Raw genomic sequence first — 5,461 nt, 5'->3', positions numbered from 1 at the left:
GTGGTGCACCTTTACTTCCACCTGGGGCTTTTAGCAAGGGGAGGCCTTGAGGGGCAATTTCAGATCAGTAGAGTGGGGCACCTCTGTTCAACAGAGAAAGGAGTCACAGGATCTTCCAGGTTGGGGAAAGGACAACCTGGGAGGGTGAAAGGTATAAAGGTCCATACCTTAAAAGTGACTGTACAGAGCCTAGCTTGTCCTGTTCTCAGACCTGGGAGGACCCTGGCAGGGATGGTTGGGTGTGGAAAGTTCCAAATACCACCTATGGCTTGGGAATGGGGGATCTTGGGGATGTGATGATCTTGGTCTGAGAGGAAAGGCGAGATGAGCAGAGGGAAGAGTCCCAGGATCAGCCATTATGAAGGTGCAGGCCACTCATTAAGCCTGAATGTGCTCCCCACCCTCATCTCAGAAAAGAAAGGACAACACAGAGCCCAGTTGCCTTCTGTCCTTAGCCCTGAAAGTAACAGTCACTGGTGGCCCTACGTGGCATGCTGGTTTCTACCATGAGCATGAAGGTGAGGTAAGGTGAGGTGAAGTCTTGGCCTAAGGAAGAGGAGTTGACTATCCCAGGTTGGATGACCAGAGGAAGCGCAGACCTTGGCAGAAGTAAACATGAATTACCTACAGGAGGACTTAGAACTTCACCCTAAGACAGAAGGCCCAGCCCCTGCTGCCAGACATTTGTAATCTTGTGGCTCTTCTCTCAGGGCTTTCAGGGTGGTAAGATCCTTTGCCTGAAGGGGTGAAGTTAGATCATCTGAGGAAGCATTTTTTTAAAAGATATAATTTTTTTGACATTTTTTTATTTTAAATTATTTATTTTTTCAACTACATTCTGACCAATAGTAAGAAGAGTCCCAGGTCCTGGAAAAGTCAAGATGAGGACCATGAGGAAGGAGTGAGTGTACCCCATTCTGTGGAACAAAGAAGGGACCCCACAGAAATCTAGCCTGTCCCTACTGTCAGCCCTGGAAACCCCAGGCAGGGCTCAGACTGAGTCCTCCCTCATTTCCAGATCAGTGGTTTTAAGTACCAGGGGACCTTGGTCTGAGGGCCTGGACTCAAGTCAACTGAGGCAGGGTCTGAGGCCCTGGTAGGGGACCCATTGAGGGCTAAGCAGTCTACTCATCCCAGGACCACTGGGAGGCCCTAGTCAGGTGTGGCCAGGTACAGAGCCCCCTCAATCCCTTCTGTTTAGTCTCAGGGATGTGTGACCTTGTTCTGAGAGTTTTGCCTCAGGCCAGAAGAGGATTGGGGCCCAGGCCATGCCAGTGAAAAAGTGGGGGCCCTGAGTGATTAGTGAGCGGACCATTCACCCAAGAACAGAGGAGGGCAAGCAGTTCATAACCCCAAACAACCCTACTGTCAAACCAGGTGCTTTAGGCTATGCCAGCTTCACCCTGAGTTGTGTCACTTCCTCTTTGAGGTTCTTAGTGAACAGGCTGCCCAGTAGGGAAGACCCCTGTGAGGCCAGAGAGCATCCCTGAAGAGAAGACATGTAAATCACCTTTGTCAGAAACACCTAAGGTGCATTTGTTAGCTGAAGCCACTCACACACTCTCCCAGGCCCATCGGTCCTCATCACCCACCTCCCACCCACATACTTGTTGCTACCCAATACTAGTCATCATGCCTCTGGGTCAAATGAGTGAGCTCTGCAAGCTTGAGAAAGACCATCAGGATCAAAGAGAAAATCAGGGCCTGTTGAAAATGCTGCTGATTAGGGCTGTGGAGGCGGTGACCATGTCTCCCTCCTCCTTTTCTCTCTTTCTCTCTCTCTCTGATTTGTTACCAGACAGCCTAGAGGAGGTGGCTTCTTCTGGGACACGTAGTCCTCCCCAGAGCTCTCAGATTTCCTGCCCCTTCCCTGCCATGGCAGCCCCTCCATGGAGCCAATCTGAGGATGAAGGCTCCAGAAGCCAGGATGAGGAGGGGCCAAGAAACAATGATGATTCAGAAGATGCTGAGTCTTCATTCCAAGATGCCTTTTGTTTGAAGATGGCCAACCTCCTGGGATTCCTCCTGAACGTCATGCAAAGGACCCCACCACAAAGGCAGAAATGCTGAGTAACATCATCAAAGAATACTAGTACCACTTCCCTGAGACCTTCATCACAGCCTCTGAGTGCATGCAAATGGTCTTTGGCATTGATGTAAAGGAAGTGGACCCCAGCAAACATTCCTATATCCTGGTCACCACCCTGGACCTCACCTATGATGAGATGTTGAGCAATGGGCAGACTATGCCAAAGACCAGCCTCCTGGTAATGCCCCTTGACTTGATCCTCCTGGAGGGTGATTGTGCCCCTAAGGAGAAGGTCTGGGAAGCACTGCATGCCTTTGGGATGCATACTGGAAGGATGCCTTAAATCTGTGGGGAGCCCAGGGAGCTCATTATCAAACTTGGGTCCAGCAACAGTACCTGGAGTACCAGCAAGTGCCCAACAGCAATCATGCATGCTATGAGTTCCTGTGGGGTCCCAGAGCCCATGCTAAAACCACCAAGTTGAAAGTCTTGGAGTATTTGCTCAAGGTCAGTAGAGAGCCCAGTTCCTCCCTAATCCCAGTCTGAAGAGTCTGAAAGCGATAAGGAAATGGCTGCCTGAACCAGAGTTGCATACAGGCACATTTCAGACCCACATTCATCCAACAGCTCCTCCTGCTAGCCATGATGTGAGGCCCATTCTTCACTCTGTGTTTGAAGAGAGAACAGTTAGTATTCTAGGTAGTGAAGGCCAGGGGAATGTGTGTGTAGCATCTTTGGGCATCTATGATGGTTTAAAAACAAAAAAAATCTTTGTTTCCTTCAGGGATTTTTCAAATGTTTCATTTAATAGAAGTTTTCATAAATTTCAATATCTATGTTTTGGAATTACATTGGTCACACATGTGTTTGTACTTGTCCAGTTCAAGAGCAAGAGTTATGCTACTGTGTCACACAAAGTGGGACACTCTCCATCCTAGTCTGTGATCTCGAAGTAGATAACATGGCATTAGAACAGCATCTTCTCGGAGATGTAAAAGAAAGTAGCAGTGCAATTGATGAAGTCAATAGAGAAATAAAAGCAAATGGTTGTTCATTCTGGTTTTTGATCCTCTCTCATCTGTCATTCCATGAAACAATTATAGACGTATCTTTGGATTTACTTGGTTCATTCAAGAAAGCAGAAATATTTCATGTGAATAAAGATGACACCCATAAGAATGACAGTGTGGGAGCTACCGTCATATAAGGAAAGAGGTGAGGTGTCCCCTAAGTCCTACAGAACAAGTAAAGGAAGGGGAGAGGTGATGGGGCTCCAGGGGAGGGCACTCAAGTATAAATGGCCTGAGCCAGAGCAGTTTGTGGCTTTGGGAAACTGTGATTTCCTCTGTATTGGTTGATTAATATATCTGGGTGGTGACAGAGGCTAGACTCTCAGATGTTGTGCCAAGCACCCTTTTCCATGGCTTCAGATAGCCAGAGCTGACTTCATTAGAAGATATTTTAATTACCTTTAATGTAATTTGGGTAATTCTAAGCAATGTACAGATTTTGTTGGGAGTAAAATGAATGAAAATAATGGTGTTGATGGAAGAACAGCTTTGAGGAATAGTCTTTGACTCAAGTTCATCCAGCTGAGGAAGACTACCCCACATCTAAATTTAAAAATGTATCCTCTAAGAAGAAAGGAAAATTTACTGAGTTTTATTTACAAAGCAGCATCTTTGGCTGGTTTAATGTTCTGTGTCCTATTGAGCTGCACATTCTTTGAGATATACTAGATAACAACAACAACAACAAAAACCTGGCCAGAGTACAGGGTAGTAGGGCTTGGGGTAATATAATACTGGAAAAAAACCTGCCATTCATCAAAGTTACAATATGTACTAGGCACTATGTGAGGTGCTTTGCAAATTCTCCATGTGTTTGGTTGGTGACTGGAGACTGACAGCTGAGTTAGGTCAGGAATACCCATGATAAGTGGAGGTGGGTGTTCAGGTACAAGGAGAATGAAATCAGAAGGGGAAAGTTGCAGGACTAATCACCTCAGACTCTACATATAAAGGGATGTGTGTGGACATGCTTGGAAAAACTGTCCGTTTCCTGTATCCCACTGCCCCAGGGGTTTCTGAGTTCTTGGCACAACAGGGGCAGGTGTCCTGTGGCTACGACAGTTGGCCTATGTTGCTACCAGATATTGTATGGGATACAGAATTGGCCCCAGGTCCAGATGTTTTCAAAGTATATGAAAAATCCATAGAGATGGCACGTTAACGTGAGATCTTAACTTGGGGATATGTGGGGTCCGGTGCTGGAAGCACCATGGACCATCCTGTTGAGAGAGCCTCCTCCTCCAATATGGTATTTGGGCCCAGGGAAGAGGTGTCCATAATGGCACCTTCAGTATAGATTCCCATAGGGATTTTAAAGCTATGTGAGCATGGTCCTGGCTGAGTAGCGTAGCTGCTTAGAGCATCATCTTGATACGTTAAGGTTGCCGGTTTGATCCCTGGTCAGGACACATGCAAAAATTAACCAGTGAATGCATAAATAAGTGGAACAACAAATTGATGTCTCTCTATCTTACTTTCTCTCTCCCTCTCATCAGTAAAAATAAAATAAAAATAAAATGTTATGTGAGCAGTTGGAATACTGTGGGTTTCTTCCATGGAGACAGAAGGCCCAGGCAGTAGGCAGCCTCCACATTTTGAATCAGTGAATGGTCCCCTCCAGTCATTATATCATATAAAACAGAAAGAATTCTGATTGGTGGGTTTCTGGTTGAGTACAGGCACATATATGCCATCTCAGGTTACTTCTAATGCTCTGCTCCTGGCATCCTTGTCAAGGCCAAGCATACATCCACCAGTAATCAGACACTTACTTTCTCTAACCTTGTTTAGGCAGCTGGCAGTTCTGCAGTAACTAAAGTTGCTTACGCGAAATAGTGCAAGGGGCTGAAGGCAACCTTGATTCCAGGAGGCTAGGATTCTATGAATCCATCCTATACCTCCTATATCTCAGTGGAACTTGTCCCTAATGCATCCTGTATCTACTGGTAGCCTATTGTCAAAATTTTAAAGGTAAAATTTCATATTCGAATGAAAGCTTTCCATGCTAATCCATTCCATGAATGTAAGGAAGGCAGAGTAGTCTTGTTGAAATGAGGACTATAAACTCAGAGCCCTGTTAGTTCAGCACCCTTTCTTCCCTTTTTGGGGCAGTGGATCCTGGCACCATCCATAGAACTTCAGGATTCTCCATGAGCACAGCTGAGAAAGTTCTATGCCAGAAGACCTTTCTTCAGACATGGACTTCCTCATGCCCCTGCACTGGTGTATAGATGTAGACTCCATTCTGTTCAATATACTGGATGCCAATTTTGCTGTCTGGCTTTCCAGCAGTGCCAACAACACATGGTCCTAACCCTCTGTAGCCTGAGCACATTTTCCCATCCCATTTCTTGCTTCACCA

The 5,461-nt window shown here is 46.1% G+C and overlaps 1 pseudogene; it reads left to right on the top strand.

Annotated features, from left to right (window-relative positions):
* Positions 1 to 1,632: 1,632 nt before the first annotated feature.
* On the top strand, positions 1,633 to 2,575 carry LOC129077415 (melanoma-associated antigen 8-like; annotated as a pseudogene).
* The last annotated feature ends 2,886 nt before the right edge of the window (positions 2,576 to 5,461 follow it).

This window comes from Pteronotus mesoamericanus, unplaced genomic scaffold (assembly GCF_021234165.1).
Source record: "Pteronotus mesoamericanus isolate MK-2021 breed Mesoamerican mustached bat unplaced genomic scaffold, CSHL_Meso_final contig_66, whole genome shotgun sequence".
In the NCBI taxonomy this organism is placed as follows: domain Eukaryota; kingdom Metazoa; phylum Chordata; class Mammalia; order Chiroptera; family Mormoopidae; genus Pteronotus; species Pteronotus mesoamericanus.
This window is presented reverse-complemented; position numbering and strand designations above follow the sequence as displayed.